Here is a 16,077-nt window from a genome sequence, read left to right as displayed (position 1 = left end):
GAAAACTAGGCCTGGAGATAGGAGATCCTGGGTTCAAATTTTGGCCTCAGATACTTCCTAGCTGTGTGACCCTGGGCAAGTCACTTAACCCCAGTTGCCTATCCCTTACCATTTTTCTATTTTAGGTCTGATACTTAGTATTAGTTCTAAGAAGGTAAGGGTTTTAAAAAAAGTAGATCAATGGAGTAAATGATAAGTAAGAATCAGAAACCACTGAACTCAAATATGCAATATTCAACAAATTAGAGAATTTAAATTAGTAGGAGAAAAACCTACTTGTTGACAAGAGCTGCTGAAGAAACTGGAAAGCAGCTTGGCAGAAGTTAGGTTTAGACCTACGTCTTACACCATATATAACAAGTTCAAAATGGACACCTGACTTTAGTATTAAAGATCATACTATTAAAAAATTGGAAAATAATAAGATTGAATGACTTTCACAGCTACAACTTGGGGTAAATCTATTTTTATTTTTTAATTAAAATTTTAAAAATTAATTAATTTAGAATATTTTTTCCATGGTTACATGATTCATATTCTTTCCCTCCTCTCCTCTCTCCCCCCTCCTGTAGCCAAAACACAATTCAATTGGGTTTTACAAGTATCATTGCTCAAGACCTGTTTCCATATTATTAATATTTGCAATAGGGTGATCATTTAGAGTCTACATCCTCAATAATATCCCCATTGAACCATGTGATCAAGGAAATGTTTTTCTTCTGTGTTTCTACTCCACAGTTCTTTCTCTGGATGTGGATAGTGTTCTTTCTCATAAATCCTTTCAAATTGTTCTGGATCATTACATTGCTGCTATGTCCTATTGTGCCACAGTGTATCAATCTCTGTGTACAATGTTCTCCTGGTTCTGCTCTTCTCACTTTGCATTAATTCCTGGAGGTCTTTCCAGTCTCCATGGAATTCCTCCACTTTATTATTCCTTTGAGCACAATAGTATTCCTTCATCAACATATACCACAATTTGTTCAGCCATTTCCCAATGGGAGGGCATCCCTCATTTTCCAATTTTTTGCCACCACAAAGAGTGCCGCTGTGAATATTTTTGTACATTTATTTTTCCTTAATATCTCTTCGGGGTACAAACCCAGCAGTTTTGCTGGATCAAAGGGCAGACAGTCATTTAAAGCCCTTTGGGCATAATTCCAAACTGTCTTCTAGAATGGTTGGATCAATTCACAACTCTACCAGGCTATTAGTGAGGGACTTGAAGGAAGAACCAAAATTGTTAGACACTTGGGGGATTGAATATAAGGTGACACTTCCTTCCTTCCTCCCTCCCTCCCTCCCTTCCTCCCTCCCTTCTTTCCTTCCTTCCTTCCTTCCTTCCTTCCTTCCTTCCTTCCTTCCTTCCTTCCTTCCTTCCTTCCTTCCTTCCTTCCTTCCTCCTCTTCCCCCAAGTTGCCAAGTTGAGCTGTTGACCAATGGAGTCAGTCTGACTAGACTAAAAGGGTAAGTAAGATTTTCCATCAACTTCCTTCTTGAAATGATGGCTTTTTGAAGTTCCCTTCCTAACACATTGAATCTGATTCAAGTTTCTATTAAAAATCAAGATGTCTTTTATTTAAGTATAAAGGGTTGAAGGGTAATAAGAACAGGGGGGGAAAAGGACATCCCTAGCTATTTTCCCTATACAGATCTTGAGGGTTTGAACCAGAGTCTTCTTTAGAAATAAGCTCTGGGTTCCCCTAAGGGAAAAAAAGAGAGTCTTTATCCTAAAGATTGTCACCAGTTGCGAGATAAGGTTTTCTGCTGCTCAAGTAAAAGGATTGAGAGATTTGTGTATCTTCACAGCCAAGGGTAGTTCCCTCCTTCTTGGGTCAAGGAACCCAAGACAAGAAGTCCTGGTTTTCCCCCAACTGCCTTTTAAGCCTTTCTGGAAAATTCCATACCATTCCCCAATGTCAGCTGGGGTTCCATTTGCTCTTCTTCTAAGACATTTCTTCAAAATTCAATTTTTTCATTGCATCTGGTCTTTCCCTCTTATACACCAGCAATGTATTAGTGTCCCTATTTTGCCACAGCTGGGGGTAAATCTTAACTAAATGAGGAGTATAGGCAATGACAAAAGATAAAATAAAACAGTTCAGTACCTTGAAATTGAAAAACTTTTATATGAATAGAATACAGCTAGAATGAGGAAAGAAACTGCTAACTGGGAAGATAATTTTTGTATCATGTATAACTGATAAGGGCCTCATAGCTCAGATATATAGAGAACTAACATAAATTTAATAAGATTAAGAGCCATTCCCCAATTGACAAGTGATCAAAGGATATCAACAGTTTTCCCCACCTTAAACCCTTACCTTCTACCTAGTATCCATTCTAAGAGAGAAGAGCAGTAAAGCCTAGGCAGTTGGGGTTAAGTGGCTTGCCCAAGGTCACACAGATGGGAAGTGTCTGAGGCTAGATTTGAACTCACGTCTTCCAGACTCCAGACCTGGTACTCCATCCACTGTGTTACCTAGCTACCCTTAATAGCAACAATTAAAAAAATTTATAAACTATATAATAACTATAGGAATGATTATTCCAAATTGCAGAAATTAAGAGAAATACCAGTACTTCCTGGTTAAACTCCTGTGCTGGAGATACTACATTTGACTACTTTGAACTCTAGGCTTCTAATTGGCGAACATTCCCACTTATCTAGCCTGGAAAAGGTCCAGGATGGTCCATCCTCCATGATGCTTCTTGGCCAGCCTTATACCATACCACTGTGATCATGCCTGCCTGTCTTCCACTCTAGCCCTCCATCTTCCTGGCCACCGATTTCTCGTATAGGTTGACTTGCCTTATTAATATTATTAATTATTAATATTCTGGGCCCCTGAGGGTATGGTTGTATTTATACCCTCAGTGTTTAGCACAGTACTTGATATTAAGCACAGTAAGTACTTATTAAATGTTGATTTACTTACTGACACGTAGGACCTGATTTCAGAGCTAGAAAGATCTGAATTTAAGTTTTACATCTGATTAGTGGTTGTGTGAGCTTGAACAAGTCATTTAACTTCTGCATGCCTTTAGATAACTCTTAGGCACTGTATGTTATAGTCAGTCAACAATCATTTATCTGATAGGCACTAAATACAGAGCTCCTCAAGGAGCTCACATATTGTTCATTTGTGTCTTGGTGATCCCATTTTGGGGATTTTCTTGGCAAAGATACTGAAGTGTTTTGCCATTTTCTTTTCTAGCACATTTTATAGATGAGGAAAGTGAGGCAAATATGATTAAACGACTTATCACACAGTTAATAAAAATATAATAAATATAATTTTAAAAAGTTAATGAAGTGTCTGAGGCTAGATTTGAACTCAGAAGAGGGGTCTTCCTGATTCCTAGCCCACTTTTCTATTTACTGCTCTACTTGGCTGTGTCCCCAGTGTGGGAGACAAGATATAAATAACTAGTTTAACAGTTATACTGTATCTCCTCCCCACCCATTTCCTCAAGGACAGATCTATTACAATCTCACCCCTACTCTAGGGATCTCTGGCATTTTTTATGGTTTGGGGAATTGCTCTGCTTTTGGCTAGCAACCCTACCAATTGTGCTCCTCCAATTTTAGGGGTTCAAGCACCTCAGTTCCATTTAACCATTGAATAATCAGATTAACTTTTACAAAGGAACAGTACTTCAAAGGTATAACAAAAACAAACATGAACATTTCCCTCAGTTCCTCTGGGGCAGAATGGTCATCGTTACCTTAGCCCATGGGAAAGGTTTAGGGTTACAGTTTAGTTCCTACACAGTGTTATTCTCATGAAGTTCCAAGTATAAAGCCCCCATGGACATACTTCCCAGGACCCTGGCTTCTCAGGGATAATCCCAATAGACCATGGCAAAACCTGGCCTGGAATTCCAACTTGTAAGGGCTCCCAGATCCAAGACTCCACTCTCTGCTTCTAGAACAGAAAAGGACAAACTAGACAACCAAACTCCTAACCTTTGCTATGGGGGAAGGAGCCCTTCACTCCTGGATGCTAGAAAGAGAGAGAGCTCAAGTATACTCGCCCAGGAGTTTTAAAGGTACAAACTATTCTGGCCATGTAGCCAATGGAGCCAGTGACAGCTGTGAAGAGTGAATCAAACTTTCTTTGTTTATCAATCAGCAACTTTTAAGTTAAGTGATCAAAACTCAAGTACCTCTACTTAGTATCTTACCAGTCACTAAGTATGAGAGTTCACAAGTCACTTGTTAGAGTGGGTGACAACTCCAGAGGCTACTGCCCCGCCCCTGGTCAGTGCTAGGCAAATTGAAAGACAGCGATTGGTTCCTGTAAAGTGGGTGAGTGACAGGAAATGACATGGGAAAAAAGACTATAAAAAGTCCTGAACTTCCTGTCCAAGGAATTTCTCCTTTAAACTTCTCCTTTGGAGTTGTCTTTGGACTCTCTGCATTGGTGAGCCGGACTGGAGGAGAAGACTTTTTCTCTGGGTCCTGCATCAGGCTTGAGGTGGTGAGTGCAGATTCCTTCCTTGGTTCTTTGGTGAGGAGATCCTTTGTGCTCATTGGTGCTTAGGTGGGACACTCTCTTTAGCGTGAATTCTGGTGAGATTCTTGGCAGTCTTAGCGTTGTGTGCACTGAGGGTTCTTGTCCTAATTAGGACCTTGGATTCTGGTAAGATTCACTTTTGGATTCGCATTTGTGGTCTGGAGACATTAGCATTAAACTTAGGGAATTTTTGTAACTAGGCAGTACTTTCTGTCTCTTCATCTACATTTTTCTACTTTCACTCTTTCTACCTCTTTGTAAATAAAGCTGCTAAAAATCATTTTGACTTAAGCAGTAATATTTTTAAATTGGTGATCACAATATTACTTTAGAATTCTCATATTTAGCATAAAACCTAAATTTGAATTCTTATACCACTAATGGAAAATGGCTGTGCTCAATTGTGTGGTATAGACTGGTGCACAATGTCCATATCTGTGCAAACCAACCAAAAGCAGGTCCTTGGTGTCTCACATAGGAACCTCCATCTCAGGAGACCTGGTATGGGCCAGGTCCTTGTTCCATTAGCTACATACGAGCTATATGCAGAGTGGATGGAAGTCTGTCTGAGGGGAGAAGGGGAGGAAAATGGGAAAGGATACCCATAGAAGGTAAGATTTCAGCTGAGCCTTGAAGCAAGTCAGGGAAAATGAAAGGCAGAGGTGAGGAAATAGAGTGATCCAGCATGGGATCCAGTTTGGGACTAGTCACCCCACCTTGAATTTCTCCAGTGAAATCATAGATCTGAATAAGGGGAAAAACAAAGAATGAGTGGCAGTAATGAGGTGGCACAATGGGTAAAGTGCCAGGCCTGATGTCCCAAAGACTCACCTTCCTGAGTTCAAATCTGTCCTCAGACATTTACTAGCTGGATGATCTTGGGCATGTTAGTTATTTAACCCTGTTTGCCTCAATTTCCTCATTTGTAAAAGGAGCAGGAGGAGATGGCAAACCACTCTGGTATCTTTGCCAAGATAAATCCAAATGGTGTTGCAAAGAATCAGACACACCTGAAATGACTCAACAACAACAAGGGAGGATGCAGGAATTAAGGGGGTTAAGAAAGGCGGTTTTGCCCCAGATGGCTCTGGGGGAGATCCTTTATATTCAGGGCAAAACAATGAAAACCCCAGAAAAAAGGGGGGATTTCACTAGAGAAAAAGTCTTCCTTTCAGCAGAGATAGATGACTCAGAATGGGCAAAGAGACAAGAGTTGATGGTTCCATCAGTGGTGGGATCAGTGGTGAAAGGAGAAGTGAGCTAGAAGGTGGATTCCAACACAAGATGCCATAGACAACAACCAAGCTCAGCTGTCATAAGCGAGAGTTAAGACTTTGGCTGAAATCTTCTCCTTACATTTAGCTGGAGAACCAAGCAGGTAGGAGCTGTTACTTCAGAAGAAAAGGGGGAAGGGATACTGTGAGCCACAACCCAATGCAGACAAGGCATCAATTACAAGAAGGAAGCCAATAGTGCAATTAATAGAAGACAGACAAGGCTGTTGGCCACACCAGAGCAACTGAGGAAATATGGAGGGCTAAAGGAATTTTCCAGTGACCTAGGAATATGCTAAATTTGTATTTCTGCCAGTGGCAAGTGATCGTCATATGGTCACTAAATTCAGGTTGGTTTTCACACTAGAGGAAAAGGTGAAAAGAATCAGAGGCATGCTCCACACACACACCACAAGAATTGGGGATAACTTTTTAGAAATTGTAAGCTTACAAGTCATCAACAAAAAGGCATTTTGCTATATAAATACAAACATTTCAAAACATACACAAAATTTAAAGTTATATGATTTTAGAAAAAAAATAATTTAATATTAACAAAAATGCCATTTTTTCCATGTCTGAACTATATTTGTGTATGTGTGTGTGTGTGTGTGTGTGTGTGTGTGTGTGTGTGTGATCTTAGTACAGAGGCAGGTAAGCTGAACTTGGTGTCTGGAAGATGTTACTTTAAATCCAGCTTTAACTAGCTCTGTGATCATGGACATTTAACCTTTTTCAGGCTCAGTTCCCTCATCTGTAAAATGGGAATAATAGTATTTACCTCCCCATGTTGTTGTGAGAATCAAAAGAATTAACATATATAAAAAGTGCCTTGCAAACCTTAAAGGGCCATCTAAATGTTAGTTAGCTAATATTAAAACCTCTGCCAGTATATATTTTCTCAAGCCCTACCAAGTCTTGACTCAGTGAAAAAACTGTCTATTTACCATCTGAGGATCAGCCTAATTAAATTCAGAGACTCAACACCAGGCGGATGAGTTTTTCAGCCAATGTGGCTTACAGACTTTTTTTTTTTTAAACTGAGTTCTAGTTAAAGACATTTCAATCTGTGTCAATAGAAGGAGTTCCCACGCAACAAAATTCCAGATGGCAATTGGGTTACCACAGATGCCCAATTCAGTCACCTCCTACATCCAAGCAGTCGTGAAGTCCTGTGTTTTCTGCACTCATAACATTTCTTGCATATTCCCCCTTTCCTCTGCCATTGCTTACCCCTCTGGGGCAGACCTCATCACCTTGAATGGTTGTAGGCTGTGGCCTGCAACAAGTCTCTTTCCTCTCCATTTTCCTTTTAGTTGTAAAACTGAAAAAACTCAAGTGATAAAATTCTGGAATATCTAGATCACCCCTTCCCCCCCTTCATAAATTTCAGTGGCTCCCTATTGGTTCCAGAATGAAACATAAAATAAAAAATGCAATTTTGTCACTTTAATTCTCTGAAGTAGCCCATTTCCTATTTTTTATTTTATTACATTGTCTATGGATTAATTTGGATATTTTTGCTATCTACCCAGTGACCTTGGAATAGATTTAATATATAGGGCATCCCAAAAACGTTAACATGTGTTTGAAGTAATCACTTCAAATATAATCATATTTTTCCAGCACCAGTTGTGTGATCAGAGGAGGATCATTTCACCTCTCAGTGCCCCAGGGAACTCTCTAAGATTATGTTACAGATGCTTGATGATGTACCCAGTAGAAAAAGTTCCTATACTGGAAATGTCATATCAATAAAAACACCTCTAAAGAAAAACCTCAGTAATTAATTTTTTTCCCTTCAAATTGCTTTATAATTAAAAAACAAACAAACAAACCCTTGCTTTCTGCTTTAGTAATGGCTCTAAGTCAGAAGAGTGCCAAAAGCTAGACAATTAAGGGTTAAGTGACTTACTCAGGGTCACAGTTAGGAAGTATCTGAGGACAGATTCGAACCCAGGTCCTCCCAACTCTAGGACTGTCACTCCATCCACTGTGCTATCTCACTGTATCTTTGCTTTATAATTCTTTAAAATTTTTTTTTCTTTTAGCCCAGAAAAAGCCTTTCTTAAGGGATTTAGACTAGATCACAATCTTTTTCTATCCCTTTCTATTCTCTTCTTTTTGGAGGACTTCAGTACATATATACTGATATCCTCTTGTACAACCTGTCCTTCCAGTTCCTCAGTCTTGTGAACTTTAATGGCATCAATCCTCTTTATCCCTCAGCCTCCCACAGAGATGATTAAACCCTTTGTAGTGAGTGAGTGGGTCAGACCTGGCTCAGGCTAGACTGGTATCTCAGGTACAGTGTCAGAGTGATATAAAACATTTGAGATTCATACATCAGTTTACAAAAGAATGTTGACATTCAGAGAGGGGAAGGGATAGATTCACTGAGGTTACAGCGTGGCTTCAGCTAAGCTCTGCTCCCCTGTGTTGGTACTGGTCGGAGATCGGAAGAGCCAAATTCCCTCTGATCTTGCCTCTCTTGGGCTCAGGGAGCCTTCATCCTCAGCGCCAGTTAGATCTCAAGGACATTTCAATACCTTTCAAAGTAAAACTAGGGTACATATATAAAGACCAACCATGTACTAGGGCATAAAAACATTGCAAACAAATGCAGAAAAGCAGAAATAATAAATGCAAAATTTTCAGATCAGAATGTGATAAATATTACAATTAGCAAGGGATCATGGAGAGGAAAATTTAAAATTAATTGAAAACTAAATAATCTAGTTCTTCTAAACTGATGGGTCAAAAAACAAGTCATAGAAACAACTACTGATTTCATTGAAGAGAATAACAATGAGGAGACAACATATCAAAATCTATGGGATATAGCCAAAGCAGTACTCAGTGGAAAATTTATATCTCTGAGGACCTTTATCAACATAATAGAAAGGGAGGAAATCAATGCATTGGACTTGCAACTTAAAAAATTAGAAAAAGAACAAATTAAAAATCCCCAGATAAAAACTAAATTGGAAATCCTAAAAATTAAAGGAGAAATTAATAACATTGAAAGTAAAAGAACTATTGAATTAATAAATAAGACTAGGAGATGGTACTTTGAAAAAATAAAATCAAGTACTGGTAAATCTAATAAAAAAAGATAATCAAATTAATAGTATCAAAAATGAAAAGGGTGATCAAGGTAAAATAGCCTATTTGCAAGGGGCTATGTCTTGTGACACTGATGCCATCACACTCTTCACCTCAACATGATTGTGCTTAACTGTACAGAACCATACTTTATACTGTACTAAACAGTTATCAGCAAAATAAGGTTCCAGAATAATCCCAAGTACACATGATAAAAACACACTATTCACAGCCAAAGAAGGGACTGTTGGAGTCTGATTGCAGATCAAAGTATGCTAGCCCTTAGTTCCTTCATGAATTTTTTATTGTATGTATGATTGGCATCTTCCATCATGACATGGGGAATATGGAAATACATATTACATGAAAGCACTATTATAACCCATATTAGACTATTTACTGCCTCATGTTGGGGAGAGAAGAAAGAAGAGAATTTGAATTGTAAAATGTCTGAAAATAATTGTCAAAAAAGATTTCTACATAAAATTGAAAAAAAAATTAATAAATGCCCCTCCTCCCCAACTTATACCTTATTCATGAAGTCCTGAATCATCTACCATATATTTCCTTTTTTTGTCCTATTCACACACAACTGAAGACTTCTGGAAAGAGTAGACCATGCCTGTTGGGTCCATTGTAATTTATACTTTTTATCAAGTGGGCTCTGATAGTTGCAAAGCAATCTTTTTTTTTTTAGTATTTCCTGATGACTGCTACCATTTTCTCTATAGCAGTTATTCCAAACTTTTTCTTTTGACTTTAGTCCCTGATATCTTTCCTTCTTCTCTTCTTTCAACTGAGGACCTTGCCTCCCATTTTGGTGATTAAATAGAGGCTCTTCATCCTATGTTCCTTCTTCTGCTGTACACCTTCCTCACATCTCCTCTCTAATCCAGCATCCTTTCCTTTTTTCCCCTCTTTGAGGAAGAGATGGCTCTTCTTTCCAAATCTAACTTCCTACTTAATCCTATTCCCTCCTATTTCTTTGACCTTTCAGTAATTAATCTTCAATTGTCCCTTGTTCTCTTTTTCCAGGTCTCTGCCATCCTTTAAAAAGAGAAAAAAAAGCCTTAACTTGATTTTATAAAACCTACAAGATTTTGTCCTTTTTTTCCTGACAGATTTTTCACATACTTTCATATGTTTTTTTCCTTTCACATATTTTTGCCTCTGTTTTTTTACCTCTCATTCACTTTTCATTCCTGCCACCCCCTCCCTCTGGTTTCTAAATCAACTCAAATGGTTCTTTCTAGGGTTACCAATGGCCCTTTGTCTTTCCTTTATCCTTTTTGAATGTTTTTATTGATGTCTTCTGTTTTTTGCATCATCATAGTTATCACCAGTATTCTTTCCCCTCCCCTTCCCAGAGAGCCATCTTGTATAATAAATAGTATTTTTTTAAGACAGAAAATAACAACAAAGAAAAGAACCATGTGCAAAATGTAGTATTTTGGACTTCTAAGAAGAGTTGGGTTTGGGAGTGTCCTTTCATGCTTTATCTTTATGTTTTCTTATTTAATTCATTTTTGATTTTTTGGAGTGTGGTTGTTCTTTTTATTTACATTGTTGTAATCACTGTGTATATTGTTTTCTTTGCTCTGCTTGTTTCACTGTGCCTTAATTCATACATATCTTGCCATGCTTCTCTATATTTATCACGTTCATTATTTCTTCAAGCATAGTAATGTTCCATTACATTCATGTACCACAATTTGTGTAGGCATTCCCTAAGCAATAAGCATCTATTTTGTCTCCTGTTCTTTACTATCACAAAAAATGCTGCTAGAAATATTTTAATTGATATGGGGGAATTTCTTCTTTTTAATGGCTTTCTTGAGGTATAAACTTTACAATGGAGTTTCTGGTTCAAAGTAAATGAACATTTTAGTCAATTTATTTGCATAATTCTAAATTACTTTTTTATATAGTTGTGCCATGTCACAGTTCCACCAACAATGTATTAGCTTGCCTTTTTTTTCCTACAATCCTTCCAACATTGACTGTTGCCATTTTTTTGTCCTTTTTGCCAATTTGCAAGGTGTGAAGTGAAACTTCAGGATTTTGATGTGCATTTCTCTTTATTTTTAGTGATTTGGCTTGTTCTTTCTTATGGTTATAAATAATTTGCAATTCTTCTTTTGAGATTTGTTAATTCATATCCTTTGGCTACTTATCTATTGGGGAATGGGCATATATAAATTATTTATATATCTTAGACACCAAACTCTTATGAGAGAAATTTAATATAAAGATTTCTCCCCCCCCATTTAACCACTACCTTCATATCCTAGGCAAATTAATTTGTCTATGAATAACTGTTTCAATTTCATGTAAATCAAAGTTATCTATTTTATCTTTTATAAATTTTTCTCTCCTTTGGTTAAGAATAGATCTATTAACATAGTTGTGAGGGGTATATGATTTACTTCTCTTCTAAATTTTTTATAATGTGATCTCAAATATTAAGATTACATATCCATTTATATTTCAGTTGAATTGCATCAAATAGTATGATTTTTAATATTAAAGCCACATGTCTAATTAGGAATATATTGTAACATATTGGTCTAAGCTTAATTTCTGTTGTCTGTTTTTCAGCAATTTTTAAAAATCAAGTAAGGGTTTTTTCTTAGGTAATTTATGTTTTCTCCTTTTATCAAACTTTGGATTATAGAGATTCTCCCTTGCCTAATCTGTTCCATTGTTCTGTCTTTATTTTTTAAATCAATACCAAATGGTTTTGATAACTACTGCTTTATATTTTGAGGTCTGGAAGTTCTACCTCTTTTTTTTTTTATAATTTCCCTGATTATCATAGATAAACTATTTTCCAAAATGAATTTTGTTATTATTTTTATCAAATTTTATAAGGCACACTCTTGGTCATTTGACTGCAACAGCATTATAAGTAGTGTTGTCATTTTGATTCCATTGGTGTAGCCTAGCCATGAGCATTGAATATCCCTCCAACTATTTAGATTGTTCTTTATTTTTTAAAGGAGTACTTTGAGTGCTTTGAGAGATTAATTCCCAGGTATTTTATGCATTTTGTACTTATCTGGAATTAGGTTTCCCTTTCTATGTTTGCTTCTTGAATTTTGTTATTATGTGTTCAGTTTTATATTTATATGTATGATTCCCAAATACCTCAAACTCAGCAAATCCAAAATGGAAACTGTTATATTCCACTCACAAAATCTTTTCCTTCTCCAAAATTTCCCACTTTTTGTGTTGATTTTCTGTTTCTGGGTTCAGGGTAGGTTATATGTCTGGGTTCGCCTCTGGTTCTCATGATTTTTACACTTTCTTTTCTGACTCCCACACCACATCACTTGGCACTATGACCAACCCCTATTTTTTAAGAGACCTACTACCAGAATAGTAGCAAGTGTTGAAGGTCAGGACTGAGAAACATTTTAAGTACTCTGGGAATGAGGTGCTTATAATATATCTGACTTTGAATATTATCAGTTTTTAAACTTCATAAACCCTGGAATTCAGACTTCTCAATTATTAAGCACCTAGCCTCTGGGCAGACTTTGCAAAACATTTCTAATGTTTAATGAACCTAGCAATTTAAAATATCTATATATTATAAACTGTTGGCACTGCAGTCAGCCCCAACCATTCAAATAAGGAAAGGGACCATATCTCGTATCCAGTGAAGTACCTCCTTGACTTCTCCATACCTCATGGGCACTGTTATTAATTAATGGTGGTGAGGAAACATTGTCATCACCACATGCAATCGCCATGTAATAGAAACCTCTCAGGGTTGTTCCCTGGCACTTCATGTCAAACCTTTTAAAAATTTTGGATGTTATCACGAGTTCCTTTTATATAACAACAACCACAGAGAACAAAAGGTCACTAGATTATAATTATTATTAATATCTTTTTTCATCCTTTAATAGTCCAATTTTCTCTTTCTTAACTAAAAACTACAGCAACATTTTAGTCAATAAAATGAGATTTATGAAATCTACATCTTTTGGAAGGGAAAATCTTTTTTTTCAAGAGAGAGATGAATTCTTATTCTGAATTATTCTTAGGATTTGGCTCTCCTAAGCTTCCTCAAGGATGATAGGTAAGAAAGTCACAGTCATGTTTTATATTAGGTACTGATATTAAATATTTAAAATAAAAAAAATACTGTGTATTGGTTCCAAGACAGAAAAGCAGTAAAAACTAGGTAATGGGGGTTAAATGACTTGCTCAGGGTCATACAGCTAGGAAGTATCTGAGGTCATATTTGAACCCAGGACTTGTCTCTAGGTTTAGCTCTCAATCCAGTAAGCCACCCAGCTGCCTCCTAAATATTTTCATCTTTTTATTCTGGAAGATTGGAGAGAGGGAGAGAGCTGAATTGTTTTGAAAACTCAGCAGTGGTTGAGTTTTTGATGGTACATTTACCTTCTAGGCTGTCTAGACTGCTACTGCTAGAATCCCGAGAGGAATTCCAAATCTGGTTATGAAGACAAAGAATACTTATAAGGAATAATTGGAGAACTGTTACAAAGCAATATGTCAATAAATATAAAAAAAGATTATATAAATAGGTGACTCCTAAGAGACCGAGTGAAGGAATGAGCAGTAGGAGGTGGTGGTCATCCATCAAGAAGTGATTATAGGGGGCATCTAGATGAGTCAGTGGATTGAGAGCCAGGCCCAGAGATAGGAGGTCCTGGGTTCCAATCTGGTCACAGACTTCCTAGCTGTGTGACCTTGGGCAAGTAAGGCTTTTTAAAAAATAAAGTGATTATGGAGCACTTACTGTGTACTAGAAGCAGCTAGATGGTACCCTGTGGCTAGAGTTGGGAAGGCCTGAGTTCAAATCCAGCCTCAGATACTTCCTGTGTAATTCTGAGCAAGTCACTTAACTTGTTTGCCTCCATTTCCTTATCTATAAAATGGGGATAATAATATTACCTATCTCCCAGGAATGTGATAAATAATTGTAAAGCACTTGGCACAGTGTCTGGGATATGGAGTAGGTGCTATATAAACATTAGCATTTATTCCATAGCACTTGGCTGGTGGTTGTGGAGAAGTAGAAGTAACTAAAATATGGGTCTTGTTCTCAGTTTATAATCTAGTTGGTAAGAAGAGATTACCAGGTATAAAGCAGTAGTAAGTGGCATAATACTCCGCACACATTACGCTTTTAATAATGATTGTTGTATAGTAAAACAGTAGTTCTATAGCTTGGTCCCAATTAGTGCCAGTAATGAACCCCATAAAACAGTTGTGGAATCCTCATGGCACATTCCCATTGGGCCGGAACCAATTACAAGAGTTTACATAATTATTACTTTGAATAATGTGAATTCAAATACATGTGACCACTTAATAGGACTCCTTGTTTGTATTCATCAGGATCTGGCTATAATTAAATACTAAATTGCCTATATATTTTAATGCCACACAAATCCAGAGGAAAGTGAAATCAGTAAAGGAGAGGAGTCAGGGAGGGTTCATGAGGAAGTGAGCCTTGGATTGGATCTTGAGGGATAGACAGGATTTAAACAGGTGGCAGGGAGAAAAGCAGGAATTCCAGATAAAGGGGAAAATAGGAATAGAGACATGGCTTGGGAATAAGGAAGGCAGAGTCTTGGGATGATGTGGAGACCACTTCAGTCACCATGGCAGCTGTGTGCTGAGGAGGATGAGGAAAGAAAGTTCTCCAGGGAGGGCAATTTAGACTTGTTCATCAGGAGAAGCTGCCCATAATTGCTAAAATTTGAATTGGGGCTAAAAAAAGTGATTTTCTTCTCAAGTAGGTCAAGGATAGAAAGAAAGACCCCACATGTATCAGTATATTCATGACAGTACTTTTTGTGGCTTCAAGGAACCAGGTTTTTCATCTATTAGAAGGGAGGAACAGTGCTTCTCTGCTTCTGTTTTGTCTGCCTTCCAGGGTTGCTTTGAAGACTAAACTATCTAATTCATGAAAAAGTATTTTGGGAGCGGTAAAGTGCTGTATAAACTTAACTAATTAAATTGCATTAAATTTGCCTTCTCAAGCATATGGTACTTGTCTTAAGAACTATTGGGCTGCCATGTAGAATGGTGCCTAGTAATAGCTTAATCAATGCTTATTGATTGATTATTCCTGTTCAGGCAGCTAAGTAGTACAGTGGATGGAGTACTGGGTCTGCACTTAGGGATATTTGAGTTTAAATCCAGGCTCAGATACTTCCTGGCTATATAATCCTGGGCAAGTCTCTTAATTTTTTTGCCTCAATTTTCCTCATCTCAAAAATGGGAATAATAATGGCACCTACTTCCCAAGGATCAAATGAAATAATAATTATTAAGCTCTTAGCACAGTGCTTGGGACACATGAACACTGTAGAAATGTTAGTTATTATTATTATTGTAGGTATGATTTGAACTAGATGTTCTCCGAAGTTCCTTCCAACTTTGAGATTCAATGAAATTGTGATTTTGTTGCAATTGATCATGGGAGAATCACATTTGGGGAATGCTTGCTTTGAAATCCCAATTTCTCCCTAAGAGACAGTGGCGACCACCTTTGCCTGTAAAGATTAAATAGTAGGAGTTTGACAGAAGTGAGGAGGACAGTTTGATAAAAATATTTAGTTTAAGAAGTACAGATAGAAAATAATAAGGAGGAAAGAGAGATTTCTCTAATACCTTATGACTATACCTAAATTCCTAATTCTAACTAAAATTTCTAAAAAAAATCTACTCTGTCTTCAAGGACAGGTTCTTCTGCCTGGTCATTCAGGCCTAATCTAACCTACTCTATCCATAAAATATTTACTAACTACCTATCTACACTAATAAAACAACATTCATCATCCAAACTCCTTAAATCCATTTCTCTATCCCAATTGTTAGTAGTAAAAACTTCCAGTAGTACCTCTTGACTGAGAGACCGACATCCTGTTTCAGGTTCAGAGGCAAAAGCCTGAGATGCACTCAGAGGCAGACATCAATGCACTTAAACACATTCTTCATCTTTGTAGTGCTATTTCCCCCCTTTCTATTGTGATAATAATCTAAACAAAAAAAAATGCTTTACAAATATCTCATTTTATTCTTCCAACTACTCTGGGAGGTAGGTATTATTATTGTTCTCTTTTGAGAGATAGAGAAACTGAGGCAGGGACTAAGTGACTTGTCCAGGATCACACAGTCAGTATCTCAGGTTG

The 16,077-nt window shown here is 37.2% G+C and overlaps 1 protein-coding gene across 3 annotated transcripts in view; it reads left to right on the top strand.

Moving 5' to 3' along the window:
- The window catches only part of EFCAB2 (EF-hand calcium binding domain 2), a 111,410-nt gene that overhangs the window by 73,631 nt on the left and 21,702 nt on the right, over window positions 1-16,077 (top strand). The window lies entirely within an intron of this gene.

Source organism: Monodelphis domestica, chromosome 2, assembly GCF_027887165.1.
Source record: "Monodelphis domestica isolate mMonDom1 chromosome 2, mMonDom1.pri, whole genome shotgun sequence".
Classification (NCBI taxonomy): domain Eukaryota; kingdom Metazoa; phylum Chordata; class Mammalia; order Didelphimorphia; family Didelphidae; genus Monodelphis; species Monodelphis domestica.
Note: the sequence above shows the minus strand (reverse complement) of the source record. Positions and strands in the feature narration are given on the sequence as shown.